Source organism: Eucalyptus grandis, chromosome 5 (assembly GCF_016545825.1).
Source record: "Eucalyptus grandis isolate ANBG69807.140 chromosome 5, ASM1654582v1, whole genome shotgun sequence".
NCBI lineage: Eukaryota > Viridiplantae > Streptophyta > Magnoliopsida > Myrtales > Myrtaceae > Eucalyptus > Eucalyptus grandis.
In genome coordinates, this window is record NC_052616.1 from 53,894,736 (window position 1) to 53,922,119 (window position 27,384).

At 41.4% G+C, this 27,384-nt stretch overlaps 3 pseudogenes; 2 read left to right on the forward strand and 1 right to left on the reverse strand.

Annotated features, from left to right (window-relative positions):
• The window catches only part of LOC120293121, a 90,867-nt pseudogene that overhangs the window by 42,021 nt on the left and 21,462 nt on the right, over nt 1-27,384 (forward strand).
• Nucleotides 1-27,384, reverse strand: part of LOC120293124 — a 173,605-nt pseudogene that overhangs the window by 3,541 nt on the left and 142,680 nt on the right.
• On the forward strand, nt 1,272-2,540 carry LOC104447450 (annotated as a pseudogene).

A 27,384-nucleotide genomic window follows, 5' to 3' on the forward strand; every position in this document is an offset into this window, starting at 1 on the left:
GACTTAAATCCCACACGAAGCTTTGGTTGTCACAAAAAGGATCTCCATTCCTTTGGTTTTCCATCAGACCTACAAAGTTCCTGCCACCTTGTTGAGCATTAGCCAAAGTCTATAGTTGATTTTATACCTCATATCTGAAGACTCAACAATTTAGAATCATGTCAACCTCACTTTATATTCCTTCAGCAACTACCACACTCCAATCAAAATGAATCTCAAGCGTTCGCTGAACTCCGCCAATTTATTAGGCATTAATCTTTGTCAACACTTCCCAGTAATAACTTAATCCAAATAAAATCAGGCAATCGTTGCAAACAGAATTAAATTGAACAGTAGCAGGAATTAAAACTGGACATGGTGTAACCTTTTTCCTATCGTGGACCTCAGACGATATTAGCCAGATGAGTACATTAGTTAGCTCTACACCCGTTTGTTCAGGACAAACAAGAGGTAGGTCAGGCAGCGCATTGTTCATGATCCCTCAGTAACCAAACAAAATTTGATTACCGAAACTGAGTGCTGTAAGTAAATCGACCAATAATTACTAGTGGACATCCACTTAGTTGCCCCTTTACCTTTCTTTTGTCGCTCCGTGGCACCAAAAATTGCCGTATTGGACCAGTGCAGGCCGCGTCATGATCGCCGCGTGTCGATTTTCCATTGGGTTTCTTTTGCTGGATGGTGTCGATTGACGGTGGCCCTACCTCAACTGGCAATCTTGAAAATATTAATAAAGTTAAGTAATTAATTGACCAAAAAAAGTAATTAATTTATTTATTTGCCGGAATTAATTGATCTAAGTCATTCTGTACCTTTCTTTTGTCGCCTTCAATGGTGCGAGACACCTCATGATGGCGCGTGTCGATAACCCATTGGGTTTTCTTTGCTGGTAGATGTCGGCTGACGGTGGCCCTACCTCAACTGGGAATCCTGGAAATATCAATAAAGTTAAGTAATTAATTTCCTGAAAAAAAAAATAGTTAATTTATTCTTTTTTACCGAAATTAATTGACTTTAGTCGCCCTTTACCTTTCTTTTGTCGCTTTCCGCGGCACCAAGGGCGGATTGGACTGGTGAAGCCACGTCTGATCGCTACGTTTCGGTCTCCCATTGGGTTTCCACCATATATATTATTTTACCCACCGTATATAAGAAGAAGACAGTATTTTACCAAACTGTAATTCTCTCTTTCTCTCTCTACCATCCACCATATAAGAAGAAGACAGTATTTTTTCGAACTGTAATTCCGACAGATTTTCTCTCTCTCTCTCTCTCTCTCTCTCTCTCTCTAGGATGTCGCCTCTTTCTCGATCGATTCCCAGCCAAAGCCCTAGCGAATTCTCTCAAGGTAGCCTTATCGATCTGTGATCTTTCTGTTCTTCACGATGTGGATAGGGGTTTCTTCCGATCTGTTGATCTTGAATCTGGGTTCTCGTGTCTTGTTCTTCGCGTTTTCTTGATTTCTCGGTTCCGACGGTTGAAAGGAAGGCTCAAATTCGTGTTTTGTTGGCTTTGCAGATTCAGATCTCCGTCGAGACTCTCACCGGGAAGCTACGACACCATCAACAACGTCAAGGCCATGATCCAGGACAAGGAAGGCATCCCGCCGGACCAGCAGCGCCTGATCTTCGCCGGCAAGCAGTTCCAGGACAGCAGCACCCTTGCCGATTACAACATCCAGAAGGAGTCCACCCTCCACCTTGTGCTCAGGCTCCGGGGAGGCATGCAGATCTTCCTTAAGCCTCACCGGCGAGACCATTAACCTCGAGGTCGAGAGCTCCGACACCATCGACAACGTGAAGGCCAAGATCCAGAACAAGGAGGGCATCCCTCCGGACCAGCAACTTCTCATCTTCACCGGCAAGCAGCTCGAGGATGGCCGTACGCTAGCCGACTACAACATCCAGAAGGAGTCGACCCTCCACCTCGTCCTCCGTCTCACCGCGGAGGCATGCAGATCTTCGTCAAGACCTTGACCGGCAAGACGATCACCCTCGAGGTGGAGAGCTCCGACAGCATTGACAACTTCAAGTCCAAGATCCAGGACAAGGAAGGATCCCACCAGACTAGCAGCATCTGATCTTCGCTGGAAAGCAGCTCGAGGACGGCCGCACCCTTGCCGACTACAACATCCAAAAGGAGTCGACCCTACACATCGTCCTGAGGCTCAGGGGAGGCATGCAGATCTTTGTCGAGACCCTCACCGGCAAGACCATCACTCTGGAGGTCGAGAGCTCCGACACGATCGACAACGTCAAGGCTAAGATCCAGGACAAGGAAGGCATTCCCCCAGACCAGCGGCCACACCCTGGCGGACTACAACATCCAGAAGGAGTCGACCCTTCACCTCGTGCTCCGTCTTCGTGGTGGATTCTAAGTGGATGTGTCTGCTTAAAAGTTGGTGTCTCTACGGACGAGGGTTGTTATGAATGAATTTCTCTGAAAGTGTTTATGTGAAATCAGGGCCGATGGGTTCCTGATCGTGTATGGCTTGTGAATAAATCCTAGTTTCAATGGAATAAAATAGTCTATTCTATCTATCGTCTGCGCATTGGTCTCTCTTCGTGGGTGCTTGCGTTGAGACGGTGGTGCTTCTTCTTCCTTTGGCTGTTGCAGCGATTAGCTTTTTCCCTGGGCTTCTTAAAACTTCACAATGTTCTTCATTTGTCTTCTTGCTTGATCCGCTTGAATGTCTTGCGCAGTATTACCTGTTGTTCATTGACTTGATCATACCATGGAATGGTGAATTTGCTGCACCCGACGAGCTTTTGGCGTGGAAAGCACCACAAGATCTTTGTTTTTCTTGTCATAAAGGCTACCTAGTAAACAAGAATAGACAAATATAAATATAAGGCGAGCTTTTTCCACATCTAATTTGAATTATATGTGGAAAGTGATATGAAGTGATGTGTTGAGGTTGGTGCTTGCTTCTTCCTTTGGCTAAGGCCACCAATTTGTTTTTTCGCTGGGCTTTTTAATTTTCTTTTCGGCAGGAAAGGCGCTCTCCACTTGGAAATTTCTTCGCTCCACTCAAAACTTATTGACCCAAGACTTTTGCGTACTCAAAAGTCTATACTTTATAAATTTCAAAGACTTGATTAGCAAGCACACTTGTTTCCTTTTTTTCTTTTTCTTTTCTTCCTCTCTTCTTTCTCCTCTTCTAGTATTCTAGTATGCGGCTGGTCACCAGCAGCGGCGCGGCCGACATTCCTAGGATGCCACGTAGGAATGATCATGATTCGAGTTTGGCCGGTCCAACACCTAATCTAGGAACTAACCCGCATAGTATTGATCATTAATTTTGGGATCAAGGATCGGACCAACTCTATGAGTATGATCCAATTCCAGAGTCAACCAAGATCAATCGATAATTTTTTTTATTTCATTTATTATATTTCTTAATAAGAAAAATCTATTATTTCAAATTATATATCCATCAATAGGGATGAGACGCGAGATCATGGCAAGTCATGAGGCAAGTGAACAAAGGTAAACCGCAAAGCGAGTAGCCAGCAAATGAAAAGGGTTTCTAGTTAAGGCTTTATTTCCTTATGATTTACTCAGTAACAAGCGAGGCCAGCGAAGAAAGGCGAATGGCAAGCATCGAGCAATGCGGACGTTGAGCGACGATAGAGGCAAGCAATTGAGCATTGAGGGGCCACCAGGGCAAGCGTCGAGGGACAAGCGGCACGAGAAGCAAGGCAACGTTGAAGAGGACAAAAAGTCTCAATACATGCTGGGGTTTGAGTGGCGAATCTCGAAAAGATATTCGAGTCATATTTGCTTTTGAGCAGGTGGGGCCGCTCGTTTATTTTCTCATTTCTTGCACAAAGGAGAAGAGAAGGGATGGAATCCAATGCTTACTTTACGATTTTTTTTTTTTCATTCTTTTTTTTGTCAGAATAATATAGCTCCATTACAAACCAAAATTGGACACCGAGTTTCAATATCTAAACATAAAATCAACCATAAAGAATGGAGAGGGCTAGTAATCTAGTTCGGTGGAAGCTCTCCTACCCTGTCGGCTTTTGCAGCTCAATCAGTCACTCGATTGGCTTCTTTAGGCTCGTGGATCAGATTGACACCTCGCTACTGGGCCAAGAGGACTCTGCAATCATCCATAATAGTCTGGCAGCCCATGGAGCTTCTTTATGGCCCAAGATACACTGAACGACTTCATTTTCTCATTTCTTGCACAAAGGAGAGGAAAAAAAAGGGGGTGGAATCCAGTGCTTAGTTCACGATTTTTTTTCCCCAAGGAAGCTAGCTAATTTCAACGTTGGGGATAACGTATACAAGGGCATGCTTTTTTCGTAGGGGAAAGTATCAAAAAATTCTTAAACTTATTATATTTGTACTAATTCAGTTCTCAACTTTTCAATTAGATAAACTCAGTCTTAAACCATTTCACATTGATACAAATTCAGTCCATTTTTTAGTTAATATTTTACTCATAGGGACTATCCTTTGCCTCGTCCCATGCATTCTCAAGAGTGACATGAGATGAAAGAGAGGCCACAGCCACCCATGCCCCTTCTCTAGGCTAAGAAAAGAGAAAGCGATGCTTTGATCCCCAGATTAAGTGACACCCAATCGTAATCTTCATAATGATCGTGCTTTATTTTTAACTGACGGTTCGGCTTTTCCTATTCTTAGTCTCCATCTCATGTGGCTCCCTTTTCATCCTTACTTTTCTCATCCTCCCCATTTGTCCCTCGTGGGTCATGGCGGCGACGTTTTCCATTTCTCATACGTCATGTACACCTACGATTTAGTACATATGGAGCGTGACATGATTGACCAGGGCAAATCTTATGCGCACCTAATTAATAACATGATTTCCCTCCACCAATGCTTCACGTTTTGATTGCTGGTGCACTATGCAATGTGAGGTAGAAACAGTAATACAAGATATCGGATAATACTAACAGCATCGATTTAGTGATCTGTCTTATGTGCGGTCGATTCCTCGCACCCCGAATACAAACAAGTTCGTGTTTTTTGACTATCCACTCAACTTGAATCTTACTTGGCTCATGAACTTAGTGAGTTATTTCACGACTCGAGTTTAACTACCTAATTAAGTGACCTTCATTGTCCTATTAAAAAAGATATTGGATGGGATTTTTATATTTTAAAGACAATCACAAGCACCGATTTTAACTAAAATTACTGACTAATGGTGGGTGGATACAAGGAAAAAAAGAACAGCTAATAGATGGACTAGTGATTATGGATAAGATTAGAAGAGGTCAATATCAATGATTCTTGGCAGTCAAGATGGGAGTACAGAAAGGTCATCAGATTGCTGAGTCACAAGTTGGATATTGTAAAGAAGATAAACTAAAAATAAATAAATGGATGATATTCCATTAGACAAAACATTTTGTTCGAGGAAGTTTCCCTCCAATCAAGAATGGAGGAAGACATCATTTGATAAAGAATATTCGTGCACCAATGACGACGATGATGGTCCCGACCCACCCGCGATGAGTGTTAATTAGTGTCCAAGTTTTGGGAAAAGGAGAGGGGGGTCCATGCACACAATGGTTGATACAAGTGTTTTTCTCCATGGTAATGAGAAACAGAAATGACAATCTTTCCTTGGCAAACCAATTCTAGTATAGGCTAGTATAGGAGCATTTGTGGATTCCACCTGAAGTTTGTCTTTCAGATAATGAGGAAATTACGTTAACAAAACATGCTCATAGTGAATTTTTTTTAATGGAAAAAGGTTATAACACTAATCGGTTTTAGTATGAAAATTTAGTAGTAAATTATTCAAATGAGGACAAAATGTTGATGTCTTCACTAAATTCCTGAGAGATCGCGATGCTTCCCAACAAGAGGAGTGTAGATGATCACGTATGGTAGCGAGCATAGTGGTGATCATCACCAAAACAACCATCCCAAGGCCTAGGTGAAGCCGCCATGGCCTCACTAGCCGTGGGCAAGGCTGCCTTTGCTTGCGGCCCTCGGCAAGGCCAGGGCGAGGCTGGCCTCGCCTTGATCTAGGCGAAGTTGCCTCGCCCATAGCCTTGGGCAAGGTTGGGTGAGGCCCGACTGTCGCCGGCGGCCAGTGAGGGCTTCATGGCGCTTGCTTGCTGACCACTGCAAGGAAGGTCCAGGGAAGAAGAAGAGAGAAAAGAAAATGAAAAAGGAAACAAAAAGGAAACAAAAAAGATAATAAAAATTCGAAAAAATAAAAAAATTATTAAAAAAATTTCCCAATCGACAATGACAAGGCTAAGATCTGGGACAAGGAAGGCATTTCCCTAGACCAGCGGCCACACACTGGCGGACTACAACATCCAGAAGGAGTCTACCATTCACCGAGAGCTCCGTCTTCGCGGTGGATTCTTGGTGTTTATGTGAAATCAGGGCCGATGTGGATTCTTGGTGTTTACGTGAAATCAGGGCCGATGTGTTCCTCACTGTGTGGGGCTTTCAATGGGATAAATAGTCTGTCGTCTGTGCATTGATCTCTCTTCGTGGATGCTTGAGTTGAGATGGTGGTGCTTTGTTCTTGCTTTGGCTGTTGTAGCCGATTAGTTTTCTTTTTTCTTTTCTGGGGCTTTTTAAAACTTCACAAGATTCTTCATTTACCCCAAACTTGTCGATGCGTTCATCCAGCATTAACTTTTGTTCCTTGACTTGATTACGCAAGGAGTGGCCGACAGCTTGTTCGGCCGTGGAAAACTACACCCAACTTCCTTTTGAGTAGGCTCTTTGAACCACCCGATATTTGTCTTTCATATGATAAAAGGCTGGTAAATCAGCTGCTCTTCATTTTCCTGTACCACGCCGGCCTATTTCATCTGGAAAGGCATCGCGGGAATCCGAGCCCAGGGAGGACTTACCAATGGTTTACTAATCCCCGGCGGTTTTGATATTACCCCATTTTACGTTTGGGGTTGCCTCCGATAAAAGAAAGTCTTTTAAGGACTTGCTTAGGTCCTAAGCAAATAAGAATCTAAAAATAGGGGGAAAAGTCACCAAAAATTTCAAATTTTGTCAATTGTAATATATTTATCTCATTTTTTTTTTTGTGATAGAAAAAACCACAAACTTTGCCACATGGGATGCATTTATCCCAAATTTTTTTCTATAACACCAAATACATTAAACTTATACTTATGTGATGCATTTAGTATAAATTTTTCTTTTGGAACATCAAAAATCTCAAAAAATTTCTATGACACTAAATTTTAGGGATTAATGTGTTGCATGGATATAAGTTTAGGTTTTTGGCATTAAAAGAGAAAAGTTAAAGGTAAATGTGTTATATTGGACAATTTTTTTATAAATATGTCACGTAGATATAAGTTTAGTGTTACAAAAAATGATTTGAGATAAAGGTATTACAATTGGTAAAGTTTGAGATATTTTATGGCTTTTGCCCTAAAAATATTTGTCATTAAAACTCATTTATTGGGTCCTTTGATATTTCTAATTAATGCTTCTTGACAAAATCAGATGGAAAACTTGGGGTGGGGGAGGGGGTTGGAATTCAACGCTTACTTACGAAAGATCCTGATGCATCTGCCCGCCGACAGAAACCATTAAATCGGTCCACACACACCCACGAACCAAAAAAAAAAAAAAAAACCATTTAATTCAATGACGATTCCGCTGCTGGGGATAAGAAATATAAGGGCATGCTTTTTCCACGTCTCATTTGAGGAGAAAATATTGGGTGGGTTTAACCCTCCACGTAGGCCAAATGTATCACCATACAAAAGTTGACATGTGGCAAATTTTGGGCTCACCTGTCAGCGTCCACTCTCTCCATTTAACTCCGTCTCTCTCCCATTTACTCTCTCTCCTCCCCTCCGTTTCTCCCCCTCTTCTCTCTCCACTTCTCTTTTCTTTTTTCTTGCGTCTGCCATGGCTCGAGCTCGAGTCAGCTCATGGCCACTTCAGAACCGATGCCGGATCAACGCGAACTCTCTCCATTTTTCTTGCGTCTGCCATGGCTCGAGCTCGAGTCGGCTCATGGCCGCTTCAGAACTAATTCCGAATCAATGCGAACTCTCTCCATCTCCGAATTGGAACCACCAGAAGATCCATCGCGAGCGCTCCTCCTGCCACTCCTCTTCTCATCCTTCCCCGACCTCCTCCGCTCCTTCTCTCTATCCACGCGTCCTCTCTCCTTCTTCCTACTGCTACCGCCGCCGCTCCTCTCTCTCCTCCTATGCTTCTCCCTCCTAGAACTGCTCCACTCCTTCCGTCACCGGTGCCGCTGCCGCCAGGAGGATTCCTCCAAGGCATCGGAATCCGACGGGGACGGCGATTCCAACTCTGTGTTCGTCTCTGAGTCCGATCGCCGCGACAACCAGCAAGCTGGCCACAGTGGCCGCCACTGCCTTGACAATCGTCTTGCTTAAGGAAGATGACGAGTCCGGCGGCGGCGCTTGGAGCGAGTCTATTACGGAAGGAGGAGAGTCGGTGACGATGGTGGCAGTTGCAGAAAAGAGAAGTAGAGAGAAAAAAGGGAGATAGAGGGTCGCGGGCCGGGGCAGAAGACGTCTTGGGCAGCTGCTCGGACAATCGAGACAGCGACCTGGTCGTCGTTGGCATCGTTGGTGGCGGAACAACAGCAGCGTCGTCAATGGTGGAACAGAATTAGCGACGCTGGTGACAGAACGGCAAGAATGTCGAGGGAGGCGGATTGACTGCAAGAGGGAAGGCAGTGACAAGTTGCAAACGTTGGGTCACGTCCGTAGTGGCGAGCAAGGGTGCCGCGGCGCTCGGGGCAGCGGCGGCGGTGGCGTGCCGGGAAAAACAACGGCGTCAAGAGCAGCTCACCGAGGCGGTGGGAAACAGCGGCGTCGGGAGTGGGGGGGATACTCGGTCGAAGATGACCGAAGAAGAAGACTTCCTCGCTTCTTTCCCACCCCCTCTCTCTCTCTCTCTCTCTCTCTCTCTCTCTGCTTTTCTGGTCTTTTCCTTGCGTGTGTCAGACTAACAAGGGAAAATTTCTCGAAAAAAGAGAAGTAAGAGAGAAGAGGGAAAGAGAGGTGTGGGCGGAAACGGAGGGGAGGAGACGGAGAGTTAACGGAGAAGTGGGAGCTGACAGGTGGGCCCAAATTTGCCAGGTGTCGATTTTTGTATGGTGATACATTTGGCCTACGTGGAGAGTTAAACCCACCCAATATTTTCTCCTCATTTGAGTGATGCACTTCCCAATTTTACCCATTGTGGATCCCACCTTCTAGCATCCTATGTAATTAAGGTTATGACTCGCTCTCCGAGCTTTGAATTTTTGCATTGTACCTGAGATTCGTGTCCAGGATGGAGAGGATCCGTCTGTTGAACACAAGCCATCAAACTCCGTCAATCTTGACTCTTCGATATTTTCTTTCGAATGCATCATTTCAAATCCAACAGAGCTTGCAATTTGTACATTTGGTAACAAGTTTAAGATGCTTTGTAATGTTAAAAACTATGAATCGCGATGAAAACAATTGAGAAGTATAACATATGGAGAAGCATAAGAACACAATCTGTATAGGCATGAATTCAATGTTGATTCCAATGTTGGGGATAAGAAATACAAGGGCATACTTTTTTCCACATCTCATTTGAGTGATGCACTTCCCGTTTTACCTATTGTGGATCCCACCTTCCAACATCCTCGGTAAGCAAGGTTTCGATTTGTTCTCTGATGTCGATTTCTTGCATTGCACCTGTGTTGACACTTAAGTTTTGGCTACCCAATTATTCATTACATAGAAAATTAGAGATAGCTTTTAATCCCTTAGAATTAATTTGCATAGTGTTTAGTTTTAGGAGCATTTATTATTTAGTTTCATTAATTGCGTTGGGCCGATGATAGGTGGTAAATGATTCTGAGCTCAATGAGGCCCGTAAGGTAGAGAATAAGACTGAGTCCACGAAAGCATGAAATTCAAGCCCATTGAATACCTCATATGGATGAAAATTGCCTGTGCTGCGCATGAGTAATCAAAATTGCAAAATTTTGAAGTCAAGAGATCATATTCTCGGCCAAGGAAAGACACGACAAGAGGAAACAAGGGCTGAATACGTGCGATCTTTGGCAAGAGAAGGATAGTGAGCAGATTTGGCGAGAGGGGACTTAGAAGTTCGACTAAAAATAAAATGGAGAATTCAAAGAAGGAAACAATGTAAGGGAAAATCAAGAAAGGAGATTGGCGCCCGTGTGTGCCAGTGAATCTGCCACGGTCAGACCTACCTTCCTCGACACCACACTCAAGCGCAAGCCACTTGGCTGCCATGTGCCTCTCGTCTATTCACCACTCAATTGGAGAGGTCAACCACTGTGGATTTGCGCCCCAATGACCACCCTTTCAACATGGAAGTGGGAGGTGATGGGTTCAAATCCACACCTTCTTAGGGGATGGGGTAGGGACGCATAAGTTTCAAGAGTGTGTTTCGACTCCCATGCTCTGTAAGAGGTAGGTCAAAAGTCTAAAAGTGAGTGTAGAGTAGGAATAGAGTAAGACTGACCAAAAATAAAAATAAAAATTGGAGAGGTCAAAGCAGACGTCGCCAAGGAAGGCCTTCGATAGCGAGTCCCAGACGAAGACCTCCAGCTTGAAGCTAGCCTGACTCAGCTTGTTGTGGCTGAAGGCCAAGAATTGGTGCCACTCCGGCGTGTCAGTCGGCTCACCGAGCCGGTGAATCGCCGCCTTTGAACGGACATAATGAGTCGACACGTAGATCTTCACATAGGAGCTTCCGTTGTGAGCAAGACCTCGCAGCTTGACGATCTTGATGAACAGGTACTGCATTGGCTCCGCCAAATCGTAAAAATGGATCCTCTCCATCTTGGGTGCGAATCCCAGGTGCGACGATGTCTACTTGTTTTGCCGGAAGTGGTTGTCAATACAAGGCCTTTCATCATAGGTTGGATCTTTGATGTGTCGAATGAATTGGGTTATGTGGTGACACAAACATGAAAAAAATTATTATAAGATGAATTTCAAATGCTAACAGAACTAAGTGAACTGGACAAAATAAAGAATTGCGGGTAAAGAATAGATAAATAATTTGCAGAAAAAATTGATAAGTGTGATTACTTGCGGATCATTTATAATTAACTCTTCTCGGCCTTATATAGCATTGTACAAAGTGTGACGTTAAAAGCTGTTATCATTCAAATTCCAAATTCTAACTATTCCCAAGATCCTAGGCCTCAACTTGTAAACGGTTGCAATTTGGCTATATCTCTATTTCTACATGGCTGCCCCTTTTCTATCGGATTTCCAGTCTTTGTCAATTGCCTTTCCCATATTAGTCGCCAACTTGTAGTGATAGTTCAGAGCTGCCCTGTCGACAACGCAGTATGAAATCTCACCATCCCATTAAAATTCGGATTATTTTCTTGTGTGAACATATGCCCCTTTTAAATAAAATATATCGGAGTGCCGGTTTTTTTTTTTTTTTTGGGGTCAAAACAGCGGTTTTATATATTAACTCATGTTTGAACAACCATTGTACATAGCTTCGAATACAAAAGATCCAACAGATAATGCGGAGTGCCGGGTTTTTTTTTTTTTTTCTTTTTTTTGACGAGAAGCAAAGCTAATATTATTAGATACTAGGCGAAGGTAGTACAGCATGAGCATCAGTACAAAGAAGATCCAAAAGAGCAGAGGGGGGACTAGACACCCAGTTGTTAGGAAGAAAATCAAAACGCCGGGCTTTTGCAACCCAGTCAGCAACCCGATTAGAATTCCTACTGCAGTGAGCTAAAGAAAAACCCAAAATAGTTTTCAATTGGTGCTTGGCCCGGTCCACAGGGTTGCACTGACCAATTGCCGGGTTTATTTTGTCAATATATGGGCAGAATTGCAGCGCCTTGATAACTGCTTTATCTTCTCCTGTATTGATTAGACACGTAGCCCGATCAACAGGATTTCCTTACGATTTTCTACTAGCCTGTAGAACCACTACTCGGAATTCACTTCACCTTAAGATAGTAGCTGGCAAGTCTTATTTTATTACTTTATTAAGATACATGCGATGATGTGAGACTCACCAAACCCCCATCAGAAAAAAAAAAAAAAAATCAAATCAAATATTTAAAAAAAAATACAATGTAAATTAGATTATAAAAATAAAAATAAAAAAAAAACTTAAAAACTTAAAAAGGAAAAACACAAACTACACACTAGTGACAGTGGCCATCGTTGTTAGGAAGGGTTAACAAAGGTCACTTGGGCCTTCCCGAAGCCCGACAATCCTCACCAGCCCCGATGAGGTCTTGTTGGCCTGGATCTGGCAATGAGCCTGCGAGCCTAGATTTGGGGGAGGGCGCGATCCTCGCCCCAGGTCTAAGCAAGGTTTGCCAGTGCTAGAGGATTCCACCACAAAGATCTGGGATGGCAGGTCCTTGCTAAGGATAAGCAAGTCGGCCTTGGGAAAGCCCATGTGACTCGGGCAATTGTGGCAACTACCAATGAGGACTTGCTCCTTTTTTCTACTTTGATTTTAGAAAAAAAAATTATTCTTTTTAATTTATTCAATCTAACTTAAGTAAAATTTTAAAAATAATTATATAAAAAAAAAACCATGGAGGAGAGAAAAGTGATAAAAAAAATACCACATCGGCAATTTCTATTTGTCAAATTGAATGGAGTCTTGAATGCACTAACTTAATGAGTTCTATGATTTTATTGTACATTTTTAAAGATTTAGGATTCAATTATACCTTCGTAACAAGTTTTAAAATTTCTAGTGTACTTATCCTTAGAATATAAGCAATTTGTGTTTGCAACACAAAGTACAAAGACAATCTACTTAGAACAAATTCCCTTGGAAATAGATGTATTTTTCAGAAAATTGTTCTATTCATTTTGCCACACCTACATTGATTATAGCAAATTTTTCTAGCAACTCATATGACATTTAAACCACATAAAACAAGAGTGGGACTATGACATCCAAAATTTTCTTTATAGTTCATGATATTCAGATATATAATTAGGGAGATGGACACTAGAAATGCCAAAAAAAAAAAAAAAAAAAAAAAGTACAATACTTACCTTAGTGTCAAATTTTTTTTTTTTTCGAATCACTTAAGTGCTACTTTTTAAGAAAATAATAACTTTAATGCCAACTCCGATCTGAATCGCTAGAATTTTAACGTGACATATTTTATTAATTTATCAATCCTATGTGGCTCGTTGGCATGCCTAATCAACACATAACCCCTAAACAATGTCATATAAAAATTCTAAATCATGATAGTTTGAATGCCAACTTTTGTTTTAAATGATTACTTCAGTGCTAATCATTGTTAAAAAGCGACCACTTTAGTGCCAAATACTCCATGTGGACTAGATTTTTTAAATAATATGCCAAGCTATATAAATTATTTTAATTTTAAAAGCCACATATTATTTTTGGCTGAAAATTCTTGCCGCTTGCACTTAATTGATTGTTTTTTTTTTTTTCTCTTATTTGGAAGTGAAGTAATCTAGCGAAAATTTTGGCACTAAAGTAAATGCCATACATAAATTTTGACATTTTTAGTGTTCTTCTACCTATATATTTAGTATAGTAATTGTCAATGGGGACTGATACGCTCCTTAATATGTATTGAGTAATTTTAAAATGTTAACTTTTTACTGAGTTAAAATCTCCTGATTGTCCTATATATTTTCTTAATAATTTTGGTGATTTAATATCGTCATTTCAAATGAATAATAATTTCCCGTTTATTTACTGCAATGTAGAGTATCTATCTAACCTAACATAATATCTCCATTCTTTTTAATCCAACCATGCAATTTGTCACTACTTTAGCTTGGACAAATGTCTTAATTCTCATCTTATGCTTTGCCCAAATGCCTTAATTGAATCTGTTGAACATAGCTCTTATAACCTCATGCGTGACATATTATTTTCAACTCGAATAACTTTATATCTACTACTATTAACTATAGTTAATTGACATTATTTCTTTTAACTCAAGCTAATAAATGTTATTTCAAAATTCTCTTCAATATAGAATAAATTTGGAAGACAAGAGATAAGATACCTTCATTCCTCTCTTGAACGTGCAACTTCATCACTTTTACATCTTCAAGTTCAAAAAAAAATTCTATTCCACTCTTTTTCAGGAAGATCAAAGTTCAAACCCTCACTTTCAATCTAGTTTCTTACAAGTTATATTTATGGGTTCCCTTTATTTCTATCAAATTAGCTTTGTTGTTTTCAAAGAATGAGATTTGTTAATGTTAGTAATTATTTTGATTTCAAGGTGATTAAGGACTTGCTTTGTTGAATTTCACTCAATGTGAGTGAAAACTCTAAGGACTAAATTGGAATGATCTACTTGTTACTTGAGCTTAGTTGATTGATTGTTTGTTTATTTAGTTTAGATTTTACTCTATGTGTGGGTAAGTCTCAATAATTGTATGTTGAGCTATTGTGATTATTGGGTTTGAATTAAAAAGTCGTTCTCATGCCTATAATGTCTTAAAGAGATTACAAAAAAGGTTTTGTTGCATCTTGAATGAAAAAATGAGAAATTAGTAAAACTAAGTATAAAAAGAGATATCTTGGTAAATTCATGATAAGGTTAGGGACAATTTTGAAATTTCTAGAATTGAGGTGGGGCTGTTAATAGAGTTATTTTATTATTATTAGTGTAAATTAGCGAATGCTTAAGTAAAATTAATTAGAGGGTGTCACGACCTACTTTTTTCATCTGGAGGGGAAAAGACATAAGTTTAGGAATTTTGTCTAAAATGGGGCTTACAAGACTCGATTAGGTGCAAACTCTTCCAAGCCCATATCCCACCCAATGTTGGGGTATTCAATTTTAGCTTTAGTTTATGCTACAAGGATTTTCTAAAGAGGAGTCATAATTAGCCTATTGGGATTGGGTAAAAATCAATCAAAACATGGTAATATACCTCACTTCCTACACAACAATAAAATCAAGGGTTGGAGACTTGGGTATACTAATTAATTAACTAGTGCCATTTTAGTATCTAATTTTGTTCATTTTAGAATTAATTTTAAACTTATTCACTAACATGTGAGTTGATCATGTAGGTGTTCGATAATTAACATAACAATTAGCAATCAAAGAAGCATTAAATAAATTGCAAGGAAAAGGTAGAAACTAACACTAAGAAATAAGAAATATGCCATTCCTAACTAGACGAAAGGAAAACCACAATTAACATATCAAAATGGCACAATCAAGTGATGATCAAAATAGAATTGCGCAAATGACCTAACAGTTGTCTCTAAGATTTCAAATCCTACAATAAAGCCTTAAGACCTTATTCAATTTTGAATGCAATTTTTAACAAGGATTGTCACTCAATTTAAGAGAAAACTACATAACAACTGATTTTTTTTTTTTTTTATAGCTTTTTCATAACTCTTAGAAAAGATATTTTTTTTTGCAATTTTAATTTTTTTTAAAAACATTTGATATTTTTTTTTTATAAATAATCCGAAAATGGGATTCAAGCTGTGCCTATGGACAAGCATGGGCTGCCTCTTTCTATAGAATGGGCCAACGAACATCAAAGGCTTAAAGAAAGCAATGGGCTCAATGAAATAAAACCCAATCTAGCCACTATGGCTTTGTTTGGCAACGTTTTTGTTTCTTTATTTTTCTATCATTTTGTTCTTCGGAATAGAAATATAATAAAAATTCATTTGGTAAAATCAATTAATTTTTATATTCCCCGTAACAGAAAAGTGACCAGGGAATAAATTTGGAACAAAAACAAGAAGTAGAAAAAAATTACTTCTTATTCCCAAGAACAATTTCTAAAAATAATTTAGTTTTTCTTTTTTTGTCTTTTCTTCTTCCTCACCAATAGTACCGCTGCTTGTCGTTTGCCAACTGCACCATCGCTAGCCATTTGCCATCGACCGATCGCTACCCCGCCGGCCGACCGTCACCATCAATAGGCTGGTTGACCACCGCCTACCGTCGTTATTTGTTGTCGTTGGCCGACCACCGCCGCCCTCGCCCACCATAGATGGCAAGCAATCTGACGGCGATAGTCAATGGAAGTTGACTAGCAGCGATAAGGAAGAATAAGAAAAGAAAAATATTAAAAAATTAAAAAATTCCACGTAACAAAAAAATTTGTGAATCATACTAAATACATTCCTATTATTTTTCCATTATGAGAATAAAAATTTTGTGTACTTACTAAATGCGTTCTTTTACTAAGAAATTGTTTCGGAAAATAGAAATAGAAAAAGACTATTTCTAAAAAAATGTTGTTTTTAAGAACAAAAGTATTAAAACAGACTTAATCCAAAACTCACTCAACCAAAAATAAACCCAAACACGCCAAAGGAAGCCCAACACTCACTACCCTTGTAGCAAAAACAAGCCCAATTTCACCAAATCAACATGTCAAGCTCAAGGCTCACTAAGTTTAAATGAGCCCAAAGTCCACTACTCTCCCTTACCCATTTTTCAATCCCGTCACTGCTGCTCGTCTTCTCCGAGCACGCCCAGAATACCAAAACTCCGGCCGTGAACATTGAATTCTGCAGTCGATTAACATACGCTCGTTCGTCAGGTCTCCACCATTGGCCACCATGTTCGACCATCATCACTAGTCACCGCAACAAACGCTCTATTCGGCCTCTCTCTCTCTCTCAACTTTCTAAGGGTTTAGCAAGGCCTATGACTTAGTGGGCAAGATGGAAATCCAGAGAACTTCTGAGAATTTCGTTGTCGACAAGGAAAGCTTGTTGAACATCGCCATGAAAGAGAGTGCCAAGAGTTCCTGGATCACGGTGAGCTTTTTCTTTGCCTTTTCGGGCTTTTCAAATACCCTGAAACGTTGTTGTTTCTTATCTTGTTCTTTTTCCAGATTTTCTTCTCGGAAAGAGTAATGTTTTTGGCCGTTCCCACATATTCTTCTATCCAATTCTTGATCAATGTATGAATGACGATGAGCTCCCAGAGAACAGCAAATCGAAATGCCATTTCCAATTTGCCAACAGCATAAAAATTTCGCCAGACCCCCGAACGTTTCTATGGGCATGAAATTTTCTTGAAAAATAACTCATTGTGTTCTAGCCTTCGTTTTCATATACGATATTGGTTACATGGTCAAATGTTCCTGCTCTCTTCATGGCAAGATAACACTTGAAAACTTGCGGACAGGGGTCATGAGGAAGAGCTTCAAGTGTGGAGCTGAGAAGAAGATTAAAGCTACTGCTAATGCCAATGCTCCAGATCATAAGACCAATGCAGAAAAAGCAGGTACAACGTAGTTTTTTTTTTTTTTTTTTTTTTGTGGTCAGAAACATCACATATATTAAGATCTTAGCATAGAAGTTACATTAAGTTCATAATACACAATATCATGCAAAAAAAGGAGGAGGCTGAAGAACCCAATTCGGAGGGAGTAAGGAGGCCCGATGGGCCTTCGCAACTTGGTCCGCAATAGCATTAGCTTCTCTATGGCAGTGTACTAGTTGGAGATTAGGGCACTGAATCAGCAATGCCAGAGTTTCTTCAAAATTCGATCTGAGTTCCCATGGTCGTCGGGTAGGATCACGAACGGCTTCCACAATGGTCAAGCAGTCAGATTCCACAACAATCTTATCCATCTCTCATCCTCTCTAAAACAGAAAATGCAGGGTGTCTCTGAAGCAGAAAATGCAGGGTGAGATTTAGGATGATCGCCTCAGCTTGCAGGGCCGAGGAGGCGCAAATAGAATGCATGAAGCCATTGATCAAGCGGCTGGATGAGTCTCTGCACACACAAGCCGCCGAGGTGTCAATGTAGGATGTGTCACGCCCCGAACCCCGAGCGCGCGCACATCCCACTGCGGTCGATCAAATATGCGACATCCCAGGATACGTCGCCGACTCATTCATTTTATTACGCATGCGGAAGTGAAACAAATCCCCTGACAATATTTAACTTGGGATAGAAAAGCAGGCAATCAATCACAATACCAAACACTCATTTACAAACACATATGTTTAAATACAACTCTTGATTGTCTACAAAATAGACCGGCTCGACAAAAGGGAACTATCCTAAAACCAACTAGCGAGGACACATTCACCGATACTTCGCTCCACCTTTCCGGACTTAGGGCTTCGGGTCCTCCACGACCGCCATCTAGGGACTTGAAATTTTAATCCCACAACCGAGATGAGACGATGTTTCAGCAAGTTCAACCCCCTAAACCCCTATTAGAAAGAAAATACACCCCGGGTGGCCTAGCCACATCACACAGAATACTTACTTCGCCTCAATTCCTTCCTGCAGGTTAGCGCAATTCAAATCACTCAATCACAGATAGTAAGATGAACTTAAACAACCGAAACGCATTCTCTTTCATATAACCAACAACTGCGGGGGTCCTGATTATAAGACTAAATCGTTATGACACATCCCATTTCATGCCACACAATTCCGTCCCATAATCCGACACATCAATAACACTCAACATGCATTCCAATTGTTATTCATTGCCACACAAGGGCATAGCCTACTCGTTGTTTGGCTATCTACTGGCATATAGCCAGGCATCGTCTCCCTACCTTGGAGCGCGGCTTTGTTAGTACATCGATGGCGTTCCCGAAAGAGCATGGGCCTAGAATCAACTGTGACCCGCAACCACTGCGTGGGCATCCCATATAGGGGCAAGTCTGGCTCAATAGCCCATGACGATTCCTCTTAGTTATCACACAACCAAAGCATACTCGGCCCCAGGACACTTTATATTTCACTCAAAGCTTCCACTTAAAATAGTGATCCCGGCCATTTTTCTTCATATTAAAAATATTCCAAAAATTACTCACGTGTGTGGGGACATGCTAATTTCGAATCAAAAAGCCAATATCTCACTTTTTCAAACCCCACTATTTAATATAATCATTAATCCAGTTTTTGCATCAAAACCCGACACTTGGGTTTTTATGAATAAAATCCTTATTTACCACAATCAAACTCAATTTGCCACATCCATTCATTAAATTCAAATTATAAATGCACAGTAGCGATCAGCATGAAATTCTAAGAAAACGAGGTTCCGAAATAATTTTCAGAATTTATTAAATAATTAAATTTATTCCGAAAATTAATTAAATAATAATATCCATATATTTCACGATCCACACTCAATTTATAATATCTAATCATCAATTTCAAAAACTGATTACACAGCAGCGACCGGCACGAAATTATGAGAATTTAGGGTCCCGACAAAATTTTCGAATTTAATAAATAATTAAATTTATTCCGAAAATAATAAAATAATAATATTTTAATAATTTCGAATAATAATATATTATTAAATTATTTAATAATTTCAGGACATTTAAATAAATCAAAAGTAAATTCATTTTGGTCAAATCAAGGCTTATTTTAAATAAACTTACTTACCCTTAATTAAGCACACTTTAAATTAAAACACCACCTTAATCTAATCTACTCTTAAATAACCTAAACTAACAACCTAATAATACTTAGGGGTGTGCATTGGACCCGGGAACCGCCCGGACCGCCCGGAACCGGACCGGAACCGCCCGGAACCGACGGTTCTTGAGGGAACCGGTCCGGTTCCCGGTCCAATTGTTGAGTACCGGTGGGAACCGGTCCGGTTCCCGGTTCCGTGGGCGGATCCGCCCGCCCGCCCACCCGGACCGGACCGGTACTATTTATAATTAAAAACAAAAACAAAAAACAAAATTCGCGAAGCCCCTACCCCTACCCCTAATTCGCGAAGCCCTAATCGCGTTTCTTCTTCTTGACCTTCAATTCTCTCTGTTCCTTTCCTTCTCTTCGTCTTCGATTCCACGGTTCCACCCCGAGTATCCACGCCGCCGCCACTGCTCCTCCTCCGCCACTTGTCCGCCCCCGCGCCGGTCACCACTCGCCAACCGCTGCTCCTCCGCCTCTCGCAAGAACTCTCGACCGAGCCGGTGAGCCCCTTTTCCGTCACTCAACAAGGTATGAAGCCCTAATTTGCGTCTCATCTCTTGATTCTCTTCCAATTTCTTCCTCGCCTTTGATTATCTCTCTGTTTCTTCCTCAATCTCTTCTCCTCGTCTTCGGTTCCTCACCAAGCATCCACGCCGCCGCCGCTCCTCCTCCGCCATTGTCCGCCCCCTCGCGCCGGTCGCCACTCGCCACAACCGCTGCTCCTCCGCCTCTGCTGTCCGCCCCCCTCGCCGACGCTCAGTCCCGACTCCCTTCATCTTTGATTCCTCACTGAGCCTCGACGCCGACGCCACCGCTGTTGCTCCTCTGCCACTGTTGGCGTCAAAATCGGTCCGGTCCGGTTCCCGGGTGGATCCACGCAACAAACGGGTGGATCCCGGTTCCGATTTTTCGAAACCGGTCCTTGGCGGGCGGTTCCCGGTTCTAGGTCGGGAACTGCCCGCCCGGACCATGCACACCCCTAATAATACTTAACATAAATTAAACCTCCCTAAGCATAATTAACCCTCTAAGCGAGGTTTAGTGAGCTAAACTCACTGGATTAGCGAGCTGAGTGGACCAAAACGACGGGGACGACGCGAGGATCGACTTTCCTCAAGGTGGGCTGAGCATCCGGGCTCGGGAAGGCAGCCAAAACGGGCCAAACATGAGCTGCCATACCCATTTTCTTGGCTGCTGCTTGGGGCCGAAGGAGGGCAGATCCGAGCTTAATCGGGTGGAGGAACAGCGGAGGAAGGAGGTGGTAGCTCGGGTAGTGGCTCACGACGGCTAGGAGGGGCCTCCGGCGGCCTTGGCGACGACGAACGAGCGGCGGGACGGTCGGACGACAACGCTGGAGGGTCCTTGTCACGCGAGCAATAGCTGAGCAGAGGCGGAATCGGCAAGCTGGGCGGTCGTGCGGGCGAGCGGGCGCAGACAGGCGACAACTCCGGCGACGGCAATGAGCGGCGGTGTCTTGGTGACTTAGCTTATCTGGTTTCGCTGGTTTGGGCTTTTTCGAAGAAGAAGAAGATGAAGATGGAGATGCGAGTGGGTAGGGGCGAGCGGCGAGGCACACGGGCGGCGCGGGGGCGACGCGCGGCGGCCGCGGTGACGATGGCAAGCTCCGGCAACGGGCGTGCGGGCGCGAGCTCGCTGGCTTCCGTCGGGCTCTTGCACGCACGAGCTGCTCCCTTCCTCCCCCTCTCTCTTTTCTCTCTCTTTTTCTCAAGGTTGAAGATGATGTGAAAGCCCACCTTTTCAAGAGCCAATCTCCACCTTCCATTTGTCAAGATCTCAACCCTTGGCCTCAACCACCATGACATCATCCTATGTCATCTTCCACTCACTCAAACCCCTCCCATAACTTCTCCAATGGTTGCACTTTCATTTTTCGCGGGGTCCAATTCTTGTACATCCAATTTCTTCAATTCCTATCAATTCTCTTCCAATTGAGTTCAAATTGAAGTCCATAAAATTAATCTAATGTCACCACACTTCAATTCACATCTTCACTTGTCCGTAGAACCAACTTAAGTCCCAAAAACGCGACCAAAGACAAGCCTACTAATTTCTCGAGCCAAATTAGCCATTTTCTGATTTAATTGCTGAAAAACTCTAATTTCATGAAAAATCTTCCAACGATAAGTCAATGATCCTAAAATGATTTGTGACGCACCCGAGACTTCCAATTTCTGAATTCGATCTCAATTCCACGGTTAATTTCACTTTGACACGATACTAGCGCGGCCCAACCTACCGGGTAGCCTTTAGAAATTTTCATGCATTTGACCTATGGTTGATCATCTCAAGCCACAATGTACATCTTTGAAACATTGGCGACTTTCGGTTGTCGGGTTAATCTCAAGGTTTCAAATACGAACACAGGGTATCCAATCGATAGAAAAGTCGGTCCAGTGTCGATCGACAAGGATTATGCGATCCGATGGAATCACCCACACTCGATCACATGCCTCTGTCGAGTCGACCTATCTCCGGTCTCTAATCGATTTTTATTTGTGCCGTAATGACCCTTGCAGATTAGCTCGGTCGAAAGGTCGCTCCCTGGCCAAATTCTCGAGTCTGTGCATTAGAATTTCTTAACGACTTCACCCGATAGACTAGTTTTCACATGAGTGGCCGACTCAAGGAAAAGAACTATATGCGTGCCAACGAAATGCCCGTCTCAAATTGTTGAAAATAGAATTGGAAAATCGGGATGTCACATGATGGGTGGTAAGCTGCATCAATGTTAAATTTTAAGACTCCTTGGTCCGGTGGATGCCATATGTGATTCGAAATACTGTTTTTTTGAAGTAGGCCATGCAGCACTAGGGTATCGAAAATACGCCTGGATTGGGCATTTGCAATCACCAACTACACAACTCGCTCGGCATTCGGCTATTGTTGACGGAAAAGGAAATCGTTCCGGGCTTTCCAAATGCGCCATAGGACAAACGTAATCGTTTCAAGATCCGATAAGCCACCATTGCTGTCAATAAATTGAAGTAACCAACTTTCTATTCGATGCACAGATACTATAGGACTCTTTATAGCTAATTATGGATGCATCCAAACAACATGTGTCCATGGACATAACAAAAATAGATGTTCTGGGGTCTCGGGTACTGATTAGCACACATACAGCAAGTCGGGGCTGTCAAGATGTGTCGCTTATATAGATTTTCTCTAGTCGCTAGTGTGTTATTGCGAGAGACCAGAGAAATGATCTTAGTTTAGGCATAGTGTGTAGTTTCCAGATTGCATTCCATAATCTGCGAGGCGGCTGAAAAGATGAAGAGGCCTAATTGGTGATATTGCTTTTTTGCTGAGCTCTGAGCTGATTGTAGCAGTTCTTCACTGTAAAAATTCCATTTTGCGTTCCCCTCCATATTAGTTTATCTTGAGTACAATGAGGTCAAATAGGGATAGATAGGATCTCGTCAACTATTTGGCTATCAAAATGCTGATTCAAAAGTGAAGTATCCCATGAGTAAGAATTAGTTGATATAAAACCTGCAGCCATTTCTGGTTCATCCCTAGGAGCAAGACCTCCAATAACACCGCTAGGTAACCAGTTATCCTCACACATTTTTATTTGTGTGCCATTTCCAACAAACCATAGAACCTTATCTGTGATAGATTCCCGGCCTAGTAATATGCTCTGCCAACCCCAAGGGGATCTAGCACCTTTAGTGGCATGCCAAAAATCCTGAGATTGAAAATATAAACCTTTTAGTAGCCTACTGTACAATGACGTAGGTTCTTAGGCTAGGCGCCAAGCTTGTTTACCCAATAGAGCTCTGTTAAAAACCATAAGATCGCAAAATCCTAAACCCCCTTCATATTTCCTACTCTTAATGCAATCCCAATTTTTCCAATGTATGCATTTCTTGCTGTAATCAGACTGCCACCAGAATTTAGCTATTTTTAGTTTTATGGCTTTACAAATAGCAGCAGGGATTTTGAAAATTGACATTGCATATTGGGGTATTGCTTGCACAACAGTTTTAAGAAGGACCTCCTTGCCTCCTTTTGAAATAAGTTTTTCTTTCCAACCTTCGAGTTTTGAATGCACTCGACCCATAAGCCAAGAAAACATTTCCCGTTTAGATTTGCCCCAATCTGAAGGTATACCAAGATATCTGCCAGTTTTATGTAGTATAGGAACTCTAAGTGCTCCGGCAAGATTTTCTTTCAAGCTAATAGGATAGTATGTGCTACAAAATAAACCTGATTTGTTTCGATTAATAGCCTGTCCTGTAGCTAGGCAATATTCATTAAGGACAGTAGTTAAGTCCTGACATTCAATAAGCTTCCCATCAAGGAAAAAAATGGCATCATCTGCGAAAAATAAGTGGGAGAGAGTGGGACACCATCGATTAAGTTTAATACCTTTAAGATTGCCAATGTCCACTGCATTGTTGATAAGAGTAGTTAAGGCATTAGCCATCAGGATGAACATGTACGGTGATAAAGGGTCACCTTGTCTGAGACCTCTAGTAGGATGGAAGAAAGGTAGAAATTCGCCATTGAATTTGACACTGTAAGAAACCATAGAAATGCATTGGAATATCTAGTGAACTCATTTGGTATGAAATCCAAGCTTTAGGAGATAATCTTTGAGAAAATTCCATTCGACCCAATCATAAGCCTTCTGCATGTCTAGTTTAAGCATGGCGTGAAAGTTCTTTTTCCGTTTTCTTATTCTGATTTGATGTAATACTTCCTGAACCACAATTATATTATCTTGGATTTGCCGACCTCCAACGAAAGCAGTTTGTTCTGGTGCTATCAACTGTGGTAGCCAGGGTTTAAGATGGTTAGCAAGAATCTTGGAAATCACCTTATAAATAAAATTGTAGAGGCTAATAGGAAGGAATTGGTCCAATCTTTTTGGATGAGGAATCTTAGGAATTAGGGAAATAGAGGTGCGATTATACTCAGGTAATAAGATCCCTGTATGAAAGAATTGTTGCACAGCTAATATTATGTCATCTTGCAGAATATCCCAATGGGCGCGATAAAACTGACCATTCAAGCCGTCTGGACCGGGTGTTTTTGTTTCTCCTAATTGGAATACCGTAGTCTAGACCTCCTCACAAGTAATTGCAGCTGTTAGACTATCATTTATCTCCACCGTCACGAGTTGCTTGCAAAGATTTAGTGTTGGGCCAGTCTCTATACCCTGTAGAAGAATATAGCTGCTGAAAATAATTAAAGGTCATCTCTTTAAGAACAGTAGGGTCACGTATCTAGTTTTGTTGATCATCCTGTAGCATTCTTATCTTGTTTTGTTGTCGTCTTTGAACCGTAGTGGCATGAAAGAATTTGGTGTTCCTGTCCCTCCATTTAAGCCAATTAACCCGGGATCGCATTGCCCAAAAGGAATTTGTTCTAATTCTCATGATGTGCTTTTTCTAATATTGTTTGTGCTCATTCCAAAAGGAAATTATTAGGATTGATACACAATTTATCCAATTTTCTTATTAGATTTATTGTTTTCATACCAGAGGTAATGGCCTTCTTTAATGGTAGGTTAAAAAAAGTAATATAGGTAGTGGGTAAAGGGTTAGGTCACAGAGTTAATATATTTGGCACCCTCTATTTTACGGGAGGGAAGAATCTGTCTTTTGGCTTTCCGTCTTCTAAATTCTCAAGGAATTGAGAGTTCAATGAAATTTAAGGAACTCTCTAACGAGTGCTATCCCACATGGAGGTCTCTCGGCTGGGTTTCCTATATTATAGAATTTTCAAATTAAGTGGGGCTACCTAATTAAGATTTAGGGGTTTGATATAAGGATTTTTGTTTGGTATAGTGGACCAAGAAAGTTACACATTTACTATTAGATGAGTAGCGTGTGTTTGGAGTTTAGTTCTCTAACGGAATTTCTCTACACATCAATAATCGACTGGTTAGGATGTAAGTAATTTTTTTTCTACCGGCAATGGATCTAATAAAAATTTGGTTCCAACAGTAGTTGTCTTTGATTGATACATCAATAGATCTTGCCGTTCCTTTCTCTCTCTTTTTTTCAGATTATTTTAATTAATTATTTGGCAAAAGAACATCTTAGTTTATTAATCGACATTTTCAACAGAAGAGGCTATCATCAACACACTGAAAAATGCTAAAAATGGAGGCCGGAGGAATGACGGCTGAGCATCATAACGATTCACGAGCAGATCATCAGATTACTATCGCCGCCACCATCTCCGGCATCATCGGTGACGGCAAATGCACCGTAGCCAATGGCAAATGCATCATCTAGAGGAGTAGCTCGAGACGTACCTCTCTTTCATGGATTCTTGATCCCAAGAAGATTTTCGTCTTCTTTGCTACCTTGTAAGCGATCGAGTATCCTGACCTAACCAATTTTCTACATTACTTTTCATGTCCATTGCCGATCTCAAAAGGCACTTACGCAACAATCGTATAATTGTTTCGCTGTATTAAACCAAAATTACGATTTGTCTAGCTATACATTAAAGTTATCAATTGATGATTATTCTCTTTCACTGAAACATTTCCCTCTCTGTGGTAGATCAAGAATGGGAACAATCCTACTCATATATTCCACTCTTTCCATCCCCAAACCACAACCGGATGGCAATTCCCCTTAATCTTGAACCATCAAGTTGCAATCATGTTCGGACATTGAAACCCACCCGATTAATCCTCCATAATACTAAAGAAAATCATTTCTTTAGGATCTAGAAACAGCTTTGTTGCATCACCGTGTGTTCATATGATTCAGTGGGTACTATCTCCGAGTAATCTTCTCTGAGCATGGAATTTGCAAGGCGTGGTGATTAAAGGTGAAGTCAATTGAAGAAAAGGAAGATAGTGGAAGGAGACGTGGTCACTTAAGGGACAGCTAAAAGGTCACATGCTTTTTGCTATTTAACAATCTATCTCAGCCTCACTTCTCTTTTTCTATACTGTTTTTAATCCTTCTTTCCCCGTTCGGAGGAATTTTTCAAATGAGAACAAGGCCATGTGCCAGTGAGACAAATAGTGGGAATCTTGTATTTTTGATGGCATTGTAATATTATATCTCATAAACGGAGAGGTTGAGATAAGGTCTCTTTTTTGCCTTTTTTGGCCCCATACCTCGAGCTTCTATTGCACTTTTGGCTGTGAGGCTTCTTCAGTCAAAACCTTTTTATTTCTTTATTCATTTATTTATTTTAATTTTGGTTTCTATTTGCCTTTCATTGAGTGTTTGTAGGGGAAATTTTTTTTGAAGCCAATCAAGTATTTCAAATTTGAGCTTGCACGCACAAGCTTGCGCAAATTTATTTGCCTCTTTTTACATTTCTTCCTAAAGAAACCCTTATTCCTCTATATAAAATGACGCAAGAATGAACTGTCAAAATTGTAACCATGAATTGAGAACTACTGTTAGTGCTCTCCCCATAGATATGTCCTTGAGCAAGTAAATCAAATTAAAGCAAGACCTAAATCAAGGGATCCATTTCAAGGTGGGCTGATTTACCTAGAACCCATACAATAAGGGTCGGTTCCAATTTTGGTTGACCCCTGAGCCTCTGTCAATCGAAATTTTGGTTGCCCAGGCCCAAGTGAGGAAACCATGATGTCTGTTAGGGGTGATCGGGTCCGGGGTGGGTAGATTCCAGACCTGGACCCTGTACCCGACCCTGTTTGCATTAGACCATGTACCCAACCCACCTTATTTTTCCGGTCCGGTTTCAGGGTTAACTCTATTTATATTGGAACTTGTTTTGCAACCGCCAATCTGTATGACTTTGAATTTTATTTTAATACGTGAGAAAACAACATAATTTTTCTAATTTATATTGAAATATTAAGCGTAATTAATAAGTAAATTTCTACCTCATTTCGTATGTATTAACCAAACCGATTTACCTGAGATTAGGTCACGATAGTTTGTCTACTCCACTAGGTTTTTTTTGGGATCACTTGGCAGGGGGCCTTCTT